This window comes from Labrus mixtus, unplaced genomic scaffold (assembly GCF_963584025.1).
Source record: "Labrus mixtus unplaced genomic scaffold, fLabMix1.1 SCAFFOLD_63, whole genome shotgun sequence".
NCBI lineage: Eukaryota > Metazoa > Chordata > Actinopteri > Labriformes > Labridae > Labrus > Labrus mixtus.
In genome coordinates, this window is record NW_026870342.1 from 57,501 (window position 1) to 70,469 (window position 12,969).

Consider the following 12,969-nt stretch of genomic DNA (forward strand, 5'->3'; position numbering starts at 1 on the left):
AAATCAATCAAAGCTAGCCCCCCCTGATCTTTAGCCCCTATTATTGTTTTGTGAGCTATACTCGCTGCTTTGTTTTTCCAAATAAAGTCCCTAATGGTCTTTGAAATCTCCTTAAAGGCCCAGTCCGGAAGCGTACAAGTACTCAGCGCATGATTCACTTTGGACAACACGAGAGCATTTGTTACGGCTACCCTTCCTCTCAACAATAGACCCCTCGCTTTCCACAAATTCAATGTTTTTTTAATTTTACCCACCACCTCTTTCCATGTTACATCATCACATTCATTCTCATTTTTCCCCATATTCACTCCCAACACTTTTCTTCTCTCACACACCGTTTTAAATCCCCACTTATTAACTAGATTGGATTCCTTACCTAGTAACATAATTTCTGACTTATTTTCATTTACTTTTGCCCCAGATGCTCTTTCATAAGTTTGTACATGTTTTAATATCAATTCTATATCCTCCTCTCCTTTTACCATTATATTCACGTCATCTGCATACTGTATTATTTTTACGTTTTCCTTACCTATACCTTTTATGTTTACGTCTTCCGATATCAGTGCTGCCAGCGGCTCTGCTACCAAGCTGTACAACAGCGCTGACATCGGACATCCTTGTCTCACTGACCTTGATATTTTAAAAGAATCAGTTAGTTCCCCGTTACATTTTATCTTGCTTTCCGCTCCTGTATACAACATATTTATCCATTCTCTCATTCTCTCTCCGAATCCAAACTTCTCTAACACCTTCCCCATGAACCCGTGATCTACTCTGTCAAAAGCTTTATTTAAATCAATCCCTAGCCATATTCCCCCCTCCCCTTCCATATCCCTGACCGTCTGTTTTATTGAAATGATTGAGTCTGCTATGTCTCTGTTTGGTATACTGTATGATTGTGTTTGTTCTATGATTGTTCCTATTACCTCCCTGATTCTATTGGCTATTGTTTTCGCTATGATTTTGTAGTCTGTGTTGAGTAGGCTGATTGGTCTGTAGTTGTCCAGATTTTTATTGTCCCCCTTGTTTTTGTAAAAAATAGTAACCACCCCTTCCCCTAAACTTTTTGGTATATGTTTCACTTTTTCCATATATTTACTCAATTTGTTCACCAAGGGCACCAGCTGCTCTTTGAAAGCTTGGTAGAATTCCGCAGTTAGGCCATCGCTCCCAGGACTTTTGTTTTTGTTTAACCCCTCTAAAGCACTTCTGATTTCTCCCTCTGTAAACTCACAATCACACCACATTTTATCGTCCTCGCTTAGTTTTTTCTTTAAGGCACCCAAAGCTCTGTTCACACTCACGCTATCACACTCCTGTCTCGAAAACAGGCTTTCATAATAGCCCTTTACTATTTCTAAAATTCCCTTTTTATCTGTCACACTTTTACCTGCTTCATTTAATAATTCATTTATTTCTGTTCTTTTTTGTTTTTGTTTTTCCAGACCTAAAAAAAAGGCTGTACTCCTCTCCCCCTCATACATATATTGTATTTTACTCCTAATGGCTGCACCCCTACTCTTTTTAAGTTCAATCACTCCCAACTGTTCTTTTAAATGTATGTATTTTTCGACACCTACATTATCTACACTGTCAAGCGATGCTATTTCCTCACTTAGTTGTTTTCTCAAATTCTCTTCCTTTCTATTTTCTCTCCACTTTTTCTCTTTACTATAATTGATACACTTTTTTTAAATTCTGACTTTTACACTATCCCACCACACATTCATATCTTCACTCTCATTCCACTCATATCCCACATCATTCAACAATCTTTCCATACTTTCACAAACATTCCATCATCCAGCAAGCTTGCATTAAAGCACCATATCCCTCCTTTACGTACATTCGTTTCTTTTCTAAACGTGATTTCTATTCCAGCGTGATCGCTCCACATATTAGTTTTATATTCAACTTCTTTAATCCACCTCACTACCTCGCATGTCACCAAAGCATAATCTATTCTAGATTGTTTTAATCTATTTAGTACAATTTGTCTCCTGGAGAACACCCTCTCCCATGGATGTAGCAATCTCCAAATATCAATGCATTGTTTCGTTATCATTATATCTTTAAGTGTCCCCCTGCTCACATCCCCCTTAAACACATTATTTTTTGACACATCGGTGGGTGTCATCGCCACATTAAAGTCACCGATTATTATACAATTCCTTTCCCACCATTTGCTTATTGCAATGAAGAATGTTTTCCTTTCTTTTTCTCCATTCGGTGCATATATATTTATGATTCTTATATTTTTCGTTTCATACACACAGTCTATTACTATTATTCTTCCTTCTTTGTCTCCATAAACCAAATTTACCCCTGTTACCCGACCCGTTTTGACTAAAACCGCCACTCCTCTCGCCCTCGACGTGCCATTGGAGCAGAAAATATGGCCCACAAAGTCTTTTTTTATGTCTTCCACCAGGGAATCATCCCACCTGGTCTCATGCAGGCACAAAACGTCATTCTGCAAGGAAAGAATCGCATGTCTTTTTTCTTTGTTCCTTAGTCCATTCACGTTAATCGAAAATAAATTAAAGGCCATTATCATAAAAATAAAAACAAAAAAAACGGATTTACAGGGGTTATTGTCAGTCATTATTTGTCCTTACATTTCAATTTTTTCACCAACTTTTTTCGTTGTCCAAGACTTAGTCTTTTTTGCGCACTCGCCAGTTCACCCACATCCATTTCGCTGCCCGTTTCATTGGGACTGGTGCTTTTACCCGTATTATTTAGCGTGATTTTTCTCCCTCCCGCCTGTCCAACACCACTCTCAGGCATCTCCCTCCCCTCTGTGCTCATGCTTACCCCCGGGTCTTCTGCCACGTCCCTTCCGTCTCCTTTTTTCCCTCTCTCGCTCGTTTTTCGCTGCTTCTGCTGTCCTCCCTCTCCAGCCAGCTCCGGCGTCTCCAGCTCGCACTCTGACGCCCGTTCTCCTCCGCTCTCTCTGCTCTGCTCCATTTCTCCGTCACTGTTCTCGTCTTCTCTGATCTCCTTCCTGCTTGCTCCGATCACCTCCTTCTCCTCCGCCTCCTCCTCGTACACCTCCTCCGCCTCGTCTTCATCCTCGTACACCTCCTCCACCTCGTTCTTGCTCTCCTCTCCGTTCTCACACTCACATTCATTTTCTCTTTTTTTACAGTTTGTGCATTTTGTGCTGTTCGCGCTGCACTCTCGCGCAAAGTGTCCCTGCACCCCACAGTTGTGGCACATAAATTCTGGACACTCTCTCAGGATGTGTCCCGGCTGGATGCACATCCTGCACACTTTTTGTTGTCTATCATGTATTACTCTAAAGTATTCGTTCCCCATCACAGTGTTAAACTTTGTGGAGTAAGGGAGTGACTGTACCTGGTCATTAAATCTGACCCGGACAAACCTCGTTCCGTCAGCTATCATTGTTCCAGGCCACATTCTGCGTTTTATTGGTGATGTCGGTTTCACTCCCCATCCCGTCAGCTTCCAAACTATTTCTTCATCTGTGATATACGCTGGCAGGTTTAAAAAAGACACCACCAGCTCATCATTATTTAGTTCTCTCGCCACGACTCTGGTCTCTCCGATCTTAAATCCATCCAGCAGCCTTTCCTTTCCTTTAATGTTGCTCACCGTCACCTCCAGTTTTTCAGGTCCCAGGGTTCTGCACGCCAGCAGGCCCCCACAGATCATTTTTATGTTGCTCATGACGTGATTTAGAGGAACTTTGTCTCCCACCATTTCAATGTTTAGTGTTAGTTTTCTCTCAAAAGACACTTTTGCTTCCTCTTTTTCTGCTCTCTCGCCACCTCTCCCATTCTCTGCATGCGGAGCAATCAGCCCGCCGCTCCTCTCTCTTCCTCTCTCTCTGTCATCCATTCCGTTCCCTGTTTCATTTGCCGTTTTCATCCGTCCTTTTTGTCCGTCGTTCTTCTCGTTGTCGTTTAATCCATTCCTTTGTTTCAGTGCCATGTTTGTTTGTTCACGTTGTTGTCCGTTCTCTTTTCCTTTTTCCATCTCTCCAGTCCGTGGTCCTGTCATCTTTGTGATCCGTCCGTGTGAGTTTGCTCGCGACATACGAGCAAACATTCACAAAAAACAAAAATTCTTCACAAAATTGTGGAAAAAAAACAGGAAAAAAGGTGAAAAGAAAAACGATCCCCCTAACAGTCAGTGACTGCTGGGGGACATTCACTCACAATCTGAGGTATTTAAATAAATCCAAAGCGCATCCAAAAAACAAACAAATTAGTCCAGCTGTCCTGCTCAGTACTGACACGTCAGCTCTCCTTCAGCACCACACAAACTCTGACAGCAAAAGGGGCGTGTTCAGGGTGGTATGGCCATAAGCCATTATTGTGTGCAGAAAGGGGACTTTTAAAGATGTCATGCCCTTGATTCTGGCTGAATTTTTGGACATGTGAATATGTCTCTATATGAAAAAAAAAAACATATGATCAAAAAAATGAAAAAGCTTACAGCACCTGGTATTCCCAGGCGGTCTCCCATCCAAGTACTAACCAGGCCTGACCTTGCTTAGCTTCCGAGATCGGGCGTGTTCAGGGTAGTATGGCCGTAAGCCATTATTGTGTGCAGACAGGGGCCTTTTAAAGATGTCATGCCCTTGATTCTGGCTGAATTTTTGGACATGTGAATATGTCTCTATATGATAAAAAAAACATATGATCAAAAAAAATGAAAAAGCTTACAGCACCTGGTATTCCCAGGCGGTCTCCCATCCAAGTACTAACCAGGCCCTACCCTGCTTAGCTTCCGAGATCGGACGAGATCAGGCGTGTTCAGGGTGGTATGGCTGTAAGCCATTATTTTGTGCAGAAAGGGGCCTTTTAAAAATGTCATGCCGTTGATTCTGGCTGAATTTTTGGACATGTGAATATGTCTCTGTATGATAAAAAAAACATATGATAAAAAAAAATGAAAAAGCTTACAGCACCTGGTATTCCCAGGCGGTCTCCCATCCAAGTACTAACCAGGACCGACCCTGCTTAGCTTCCGAGATCTGACGAGATCGGGCGTGTTCAGGGTGGTATGGCCGTAAGCCATTATTGTGTGCAGAAAGGGGCCTTTTAAAGATGTCATGCCCTTGATTCTGGCTGAATTTTTGGACATGTGAATATGTCTCTATATGATAAAAAAAAACATATGATCAAACAAAATGAAAAAGCTTACAGCACCTGGTATTCCCAGGCGGTCTCCCATCCAAGTACTAACCAGGCCCTACCCTGCTTAGCTTCTCAGATTGGACGCGATCGGGCGTGTTCAGGGTGGTATGGCCGTAAGCCATTATTGTGTGCAGAAAGGGGCCTTTTAAAGATGTCATGCCCTTGATTCTGGCTGAATTTTTGGACATGTGAATATGTCTCTATATGATAAAAAAAAACATATGATCAAAAAAATGACAAAGCTTACAGCACCTGGTATTCCCAGGCGGTCTCCCATCCAAGTACTAACCAGGCACGACCCTGCATAGCTTCCGAGATCGGACGAGATCGGGCGTGTTCAGGATGGTATGGCCGTAAGCCATTATTGTGTGCAGAAAGGGGCCTTTTAAAGATGTCATGCCCTTGATTCTGGCTAAATTTTTGGACATGTGAATATGTCTCTATATGATAAAAAAAAAACATATGATCAAAAAAATGAAAAAGCTTACAGCGTCTGGTATTCCCAGGCGGTCTCCCATCCAAGTACTAACCAGGCCCTACCCTGCTTAGCTTCCGAGATCGGACGAGATCAGGCGTGTTTTTTTTTTTTTTATCTTTTATTATCAAAATTACAAAAACATTTATAATTCTTTCACATCATTTACAACAAATGCTATTACAATACATACACCCTCTAAATTAACCCTCCCCTCTGACGCAAACGGCACCCTAAAAACAATAAAAACATAGCATCAGGAAAAAAAACTCAAACCACCCCTGATACCCCCAACTCATGACAACTCTTCTGAGTCCCTCCCCCAAAGCAAACACCCCTCTGAAAACAAACCACAAAAACATACAAAAACCCCACAGTATTCTCAAAAAACCACTGAGAAAAAAAAAACCACCAAATCAAATCACCCATTTTCCCCATGACCAAAAAAGAAGCCCTCGTACCAAAAAAACAAAAACAAAATAATTTAGACATCCCACATAATTCCCTCCTCATTTACTCTACACACATTCGCACCTTCCACAAACATTCTCACAAACTCACTCTCATTCGCTATGTACAACAATTTAAGATGTGCTTTCCATTCATTCACAAACATTCTCCACACATTCATTTTCTTACTTTCATACAGTGCATAATTCCTTCTGTTAAAAACCGCTTTTCTTGCAAAAGCCAAAATTATATTCATTACATTGTGATTTTTTTGTTTTGTTCCCACCCCCAACAACACCGACAATTCCCACCCCCTTTCATTCCAACACTCATTCTTACTGCATTTCCCCAACATTTCTCTTATTTTTCCCCAAAAATAAACCAATTCCCCACACGTAACAAACAAATGTATTAAATCCTCATCCGTACTTTCACATACACAACACTTTCTTTCATACCTCTCCTTATGGATCTGATGCAGGACGATGCAGGTGAAGATCCTCCTGTGCCTCAGTTTGAAATCTAGGTCAAATATTGCATGTGGTGTATGCGGAATGTTAATGTTCTTCCATATCATGTTGCTTGTTATGTCCGGGTATGTGTCTGTCCATTTTACTTCGGATGTGGGTTTCTGTATTCTATGTGTGATTGCGCACCTATACCAAATTTTTGTAGTGACATCTGTAATGTTGTGTTTCTTCTCCCCTAGGCACAGGGAGATCCCCCCCACATCGTCCTGCATCACTCCCTCCTTCTCTTTGATTAATTTTTCCCATTCGCTCGACAAAGACAATTTTACATTTGCAAACACTCTCTCAATCACATCCTTTCTGCACACACACCCTTTATTTTTTAAACCCCTCACCACCATTTGTAAATCAAAATCCCCCCCACAGTTCAGTAAATCCCTTATTCTAATATATCCCGCTTTCGACATAGCTTCACACTTAATTACCCTCTCCCCATTTTTAAAATACGGGCTCGAGAGGAAGGGCAGTCGTAGCACTGACCCTCTCGTTCCGCACTCTGGTACAGTCCAGGATGAAACCTGATACCACGCACTGAGTACTTCCTGGAAAAACCGTGGCAAGTGTTTAAATGAATCCGGGTTATTGATCTGGTACAGGTTGTCCTCGTTGTAGAGTCCAAAACTGCACAGATATTGTTTGAAGTGGTTTTTCCAAACTACGTTCCGGTTCTGGTCCATAAATTTGCCTATCAATTTGACTCTTAGTGCTACTTTTTTTGTAAGTAAATCAATCAAAGCTAGCCCCCCCTGATCTTTAGCCCCTATTATTGTTTTGTGAGCTATACTCGCTGCTTTGTTTTTCCAAATAAAGTCCCTAATGGTCTTTGAAATCTCCTTAAAGGCCCAGTCCGGAAGCGTACAAGTACTCAGCGCATGATTCACTTTGGACAACACGAGAGCATTTGTTACGGCTACCCTTCCTCTCAACAATAGACCCCTCGCTTTCCACAAATTCAATGTTTTTTTAATTTTACCCACCACCTCTTTCCATGTTACATCATCACATTCATTCTCATTTTTCCCCATATTCACTCCCAACACTTTTCTTCTCTCACACACCGTTTTAAATCCCCACTTATTAACTAGATTGGATTCCTTACCTAGTAACATAATTTCTGACTTATTTTCATTTACTTTTGCCCCAGATGCTCTTTCATAAGTTTGTACATGTTTTAATATCAATTCTATATCCTCCTCTCCTTTTACCATTATATTCACGTCATCTGCATACTGTATTATTTTTACGTTTTCCTTACCTATACCTTTTATGTTTACGTCTTCCGATATCAGTGCTGCCAGCGGCTCTGCTACCAAGCTGTACAACAGCGCTGACATCGGACATCCTTGTCTCACTGACCTTGATATTTTAAAAGAATCAGTTAGTTCCCCGTTACATTTTATCTTGCTTTCCGCTCCTGTATACAACATATTTATCCATTCTCTCATTCTCTCCCCGAATCCAAACTTCTCTAACACCTTCCCCATGAACCCGTGATCTACTCTGTCAAAAGCTTTATTTAAATCAATCCCTAGCCATATTCCCCCCTCCCCTTCCATATCCCTGACCGTCTGTTTTATTGAAATGATTGAGTCTGCTATGTCTCTGTTTGGTATACTGTATGATTGTGTTTGTTCTATGATTGTTCCTATTACCTCCCTGATTCTATTGGCTATTGTTTTCGCTATGATTTTTTAGTCTGTGTTGAGTAGGCTGATTGGTCTGTAGTTGTCCAGATTTTTATTGTCCCCCTTGTTTTTGTAAAAAATAGTAACCACCCCTTCCCCTAAACTTTTTGGTATATGTTTCACTTTTTCCATATATTTACTCAATTTGTTCACCAAGGGCACCAGCTGCTCTTTGAAAGCTTGGTAGAATTCCGCAGTTAGGCCATCGCTCCCAGGACTTTTGTTTTTGTTTAACCCCTCTAAAGCACTTCTGATTTCTCCCTCTGTAAACTCACAATCACACCACATTTTATCGTCCTCGCTTAGTTTTTTCTTTAAGGCACCCAAAGCTCTGTTCACACTCACGCTATCACACTCCTGTCTCGAAAACAGGCTTTCATAATAGCCCTTTACTATTTCTAAAATTCCCTTTTTATCTGTCACACTTTTACCTGCTTCATTTAATAATTCATTTATTTCTGTTCTTTTTTGTTTTTGTTTTTCCAGACCTAAAAAAAAGGCTGTACTCCTCTCCCCCTCATACATATATTGTATTTTACTCCTAATGGCTGCACCCCTACTCTTTTTAAGTTCAATCACTCCCAACTGTTCTTTTAAATGTATGTATTTTTCGACATCTACATTATCTACACTGTCAAGCGATGCTATTTCCTCACTTAGTTGTTTTCTCAAATTCTCTTCCTTTCTATTTTCTCTCCACTTTTTCTCTTTACTATAATTGATACACTTTTTTTTAATTCTGACTTTTACACTATCCCACCACACATTCATATCTTCACTCTCATTCCACTCATATCCCACATCATTCAACAATCTTTCCATACTTTTCACAAACATTCCATCATCCAGCAAGCTTGCATTAAAGCACCATATCCCTCCTTTACGTACATTCGTTTCTTTTCTAAACGTGATTTCTATTCCAGCGTGATCGCTCCACATATTAGTTTTATATTCAACTTCTTTAATCCACCTCACTACCTCGCATGTCACCAAAGCATAATCTATTCTAGATTGTTTTAATCTATTCAGTACAATTTGTCTCCTGGAGAACACTCTCTCCCATGGATGTAGCAATCTCCAAATATCAATGCATTGTTTCGTTATCATTATATCTTTAAGTGTCCCCCTGCTCACATCCCCCTTAAACACATTATTTTTTGACACATCGGTGGGTGTCATCGCCACATTAAAGTCACCGATTATTATACAATTCCTTTCCCACCATTTGCTTATTGCAATGAAGAATGTTTTCCTTTCTTTTTCTCCATTCGGTGCATATATATTTATGATTCTTATATTTTTCGTTTCATACACACAGTCTATTACTATTATTCTTCCTTCTTTGTCTCCATAAACCAAATTTACCCCTGTTACCCGACCCGTTTTGACTAAAACCGCCACTCCTCTCGCCCTCGACGTGCCATTGGAGCAGAAAATATGGCCCACAAAGTCTTTTTTTATGTCTTCCACCAGGGAATCATCCCACCTGGTCTCCTGCAGGCACAAAACGTCATTCTGCAAGGAGAGAATCGCATGTCTTTTTTCTTTGTTCCTTAGTCCATTCACGTTTATCGAAAATAAATTAAAGGCCATTATCATAAAAATAAAAACAAAAAAAACGGATTTACAGGGGTTATTGTCAGTCATTATTTGTCCTTACATTTCAATTTTTTCACCAACTTTTTTCGTTGTCCAAGACTTAGTCTTTTTTGAGCACTCGCCAGTTCACTCACATCCATTTCGCTGTCCGTTTCATTGGGACTGGTGCTTTTACCCGTATTATTTAGCGTGATTTTTCTCCCTCCCGTCTGTCCAACACCACTCTCAGGCATCTCCCTCCCCTCTGTGCTCATGCTTACCCCCGGGTCTTCTGCCACGTCCCTTCCGTCTCCTTTTTTCCCTCTCTCGCTCGTTTTTCGCTGCTTCTGCTGTCCTCCCTCTCCAGCCAGCTCCGGCGTCTCCAGCTCGCACTCTGACGCCCGTTCTCCTCCGCTCTCTCCGCTCTGCTCCATTTCTCCGTCACTGTTCTCGTCTTCTCTGATCTCCTTCCTGCTTGCTCCGATCACCTCCTTCTCCTCCGCCTCCTCCTCGTACACCTCCTCCGCCTCGTCTTCATCCTCGTACACCTCCTCCACCTCGTTCTTGCTTTCCTCTCCGTTCTCACACTCACATTCATTTTCTCTTTTTTTACAGTTTGTGCATTTTGTGCTGTTCGCGCTGCACTCTCGCGCAAAGTGTCCCTGCACCCCACAGTTGTGGCACATAAATTCTGGACACTCTCTCAGGATGTGTCCCGGCTGGATGCACATCCTGCACACTTTTTGTTGTCTATCATGTATTACTCTAAAGTATTCGTTCCCCATCACAGTGTTAAACTTTGTGGAGTAAGGGAGTGACTGTACCTGGTCATTAAATCTGACCCGGACAAACCTCGTTCCGTCAGCTATCATTGTTCCAGGCCACATTCTGCGTTTTATTGGTGATGTCGGTTTCACTCCCCATCCCGTCAGCTTCCAAACTATTTCTTCATCTGTGATATACGCTGGCAGGTTTAAAAAAGACACCACCAGCTCATCATTATTTAGTTCTCTCGCCACGACTCTGGTCTCTCCGATTTTAAATCCATCCAGCAGCCTTTCCTTTCCTTTAATGTTGCTCACCGTCACCTCCAGTTTTTCAGGTCCCAGGGTTCTGCACGCCAGCAGGCCCCCACAGATCATTTTTATGTTGCTCATGACGTGATTTAGAGGAACTTTGTCTCCCACCATTTCAATGTTTAGTGTTAGTTTTCTCTCAAAAGACACTTTTGCTTCCTCTTTTTCTGCTCTCTCGCCACCTCTCCCATTCTCTGCATGCGGAGCAATCAGCCCGCCGCTCCTCTCTCTTCCTCTCTCTCCGTCATCCATTCCGTTCCCTGTTTCATTTGCCGTTTTCATCCGTCCTTTTTGTCCGTCGTTCTTCTCGTTGTCGTTTAATCCATTCCTTTGTTTCAGTGCCATGTTTGTTTGTTCACGTTGTTGTCCGTTCTCTTTTCCTTTTTCCATCTCTCCAGTCCGTGGTCCTGTCATCTTTGTGATCCGTCCGTGTGAGTTTGCTCGCGACATACGAGCAAACATTCACAAAAAACAAAAATTCTTCACAAAATTGTGGAAAAAAAAACAGGAAAAAAAGGTGAAAAGAAAAACGATCCCCCTAACAGTCAGTGACTGCTGGGGGACATTCACTCACAATCTGAGGTATTTAAATAAATCCAAAGCGCATCCAAAAAACAAACAAATTAGTCCAGCTGTCCTGCTCAGTACTGACACGTCAGCTCTCCTTCAGCACCACACAAACTCTGACAGCAAAAGGGGCGTGTTCAGGGTGGTATGGCCGTAAGCCATTATTGTGTGCAGACAGGGGCCTTTTAAACATGTCATGCCCTTGATTCTGCCTGAATTTTTGGACATGTGAATATGTCTCTATATGATAAAAAAAAAAACATATGATCAAAAAAATGAAAAAGCTTACAGCACATGGTATTCCCAGGCGGTCTCCCATCCAAGTACTAACCAGGCCCGACCCTGCTTAGCTTCCAAGATCGGACGAGATCGGGCTTGTTCAGGGTGGTATGGCCATAAGCCATTATTGTGTGCAGAAAGGGGCCGTTTAAAGATGTCATGCACTTGATTCTGGCTGAATTTTTGTACATGTGAATATGTCTCCATATGATAAAAAAAAAAACATATGATCAAAAAAATGAAAAAGCTTACAGCACCTGGTATTCCCAGGCGGTCTCCCATCCAAGTACTAACCAGACCCGACACTGCTTAGCTTCCGAGATCGGACGAGTTCAGGGTGGTATGGCCTTAAGCCATTATTGTGTGCAGAAAGGGGCCTTTTAAAGATGTCATTCCCTTGATTCTGGCTGAATTTTTGGACATGTGAATATGTCTCCATATGATAAAAAATAAAAATATGATCAAAAAAATGAAAAAGCTTACAGCACCTGGTATTCTCAGGCGGTCTCCCATCCAAATACTAACCAGGCCCGACCCTGCTTAGCTTCCAAGATCGGACGAGATCGGGCGTGTTTTTTTTTTTTTTTATCTTTTATTATCAAAATTACAAAAACATTTATAATTCTTTCACATCATTTACAACAAATGCTATTACAATACATACACCCTCTAAATTAAACCTCCCCTCTGACGCAAACGGCACCCTAAAAACAATAAAAACATAGCATCAGGAAAAAAAACTCAAACCACCCCTGATACCCCCAACTCATGACAACTCTTCTGAGTCCCTCCCCCAAAGCAAACACCCCTCTGAAAACAAACCACAAAAACATACAAAAACCCCACAGTATTCTCAAAAAACCACTGAGAAAAAAAAAACCACCAAATCAAATCACCCATTTTACCATGACCAAAAAAGAAGCCCTCGTACCAAAAAAACAAAAACAAAATAATTTAGACATCCCACATAATTCCCTCCTCATTTACTCTACACACATTCGCACCTTCCACAAACATTCTCACAAACTCACTCTCATTCGCTATGTACAACAATTTAAGATGTGCTTTCCATTCATTCACAAACATTCTCCACACATTCATTTTCTTACTTTCATACAGTGCATAATTCCTTCTGTTAAAAACCGCTTTTCTTGCAAA

At 41.4% G+C, this 12,969-nt stretch overlaps 5 non-coding genes and 2 pseudogenes across 5 annotated transcripts; all 7 read right to left on the minus strand.

Moving 5' to 3' along the window:
* Positions 1 to 4,460: 4,460 nt before the first annotated feature.
* LOC132970393 (5S ribosomal RNA) lies at positions 4,461 to 4,569 on the minus strand (annotated as a pseudogene).
* A 121-nt stretch (positions 4,570 to 4,690) lies between these two features.
* LOC132970348 (5S ribosomal RNA) lies at positions 4,691 to 4,809 on the minus strand. The gene has a single exon (XR_009672187.1). It is a non-coding gene; the product is annotated as a 5S ribosomal RNA (ribosomal RNA).
* A 121-nt stretch (positions 4,810 to 4,930) lies between these two features.
* On the minus strand, positions 4,931 to 5,049 carry LOC132969959 (5S ribosomal RNA). Its single transcript, XR_009671827.1, has one exon. It is a non-coding gene; the product is annotated as a 5S ribosomal RNA (ribosomal RNA).
* Positions 5,050 to 5,171: 122 nt separating this feature from the next.
* LOC132970325 (5S ribosomal RNA) lies at positions 5,172 to 5,290 on the minus strand. The gene has a single exon (XR_009672175.1). It is a non-coding gene; the product is annotated as a 5S ribosomal RNA (ribosomal RNA).
* A 121-nt stretch (positions 5,291 to 5,411) lies between these two features.
* On the minus strand, positions 5,412 to 5,530 carry LOC132970204 (5S ribosomal RNA). Its single transcript, XR_009672064.1, has one exon. It is a non-coding gene; the product is annotated as a 5S ribosomal RNA (ribosomal RNA).
* Positions 5,531 to 11,814: 6,284 nt separating this feature from the next.
* LOC132970243 (5S ribosomal RNA) lies at positions 11,815 to 11,933 on the minus strand. The gene has a single exon (XR_009672101.1). It is a non-coding gene; the product is annotated as a 5S ribosomal RNA (ribosomal RNA).
* A 123-nt stretch (positions 11,934 to 12,056) lies between these two features.
* Positions 12,057 to 12,165, minus strand: LOC132969813 (5S ribosomal RNA; annotated as a pseudogene).
* Positions 12,166 to 12,969: the final 804 nt, after the last annotated feature.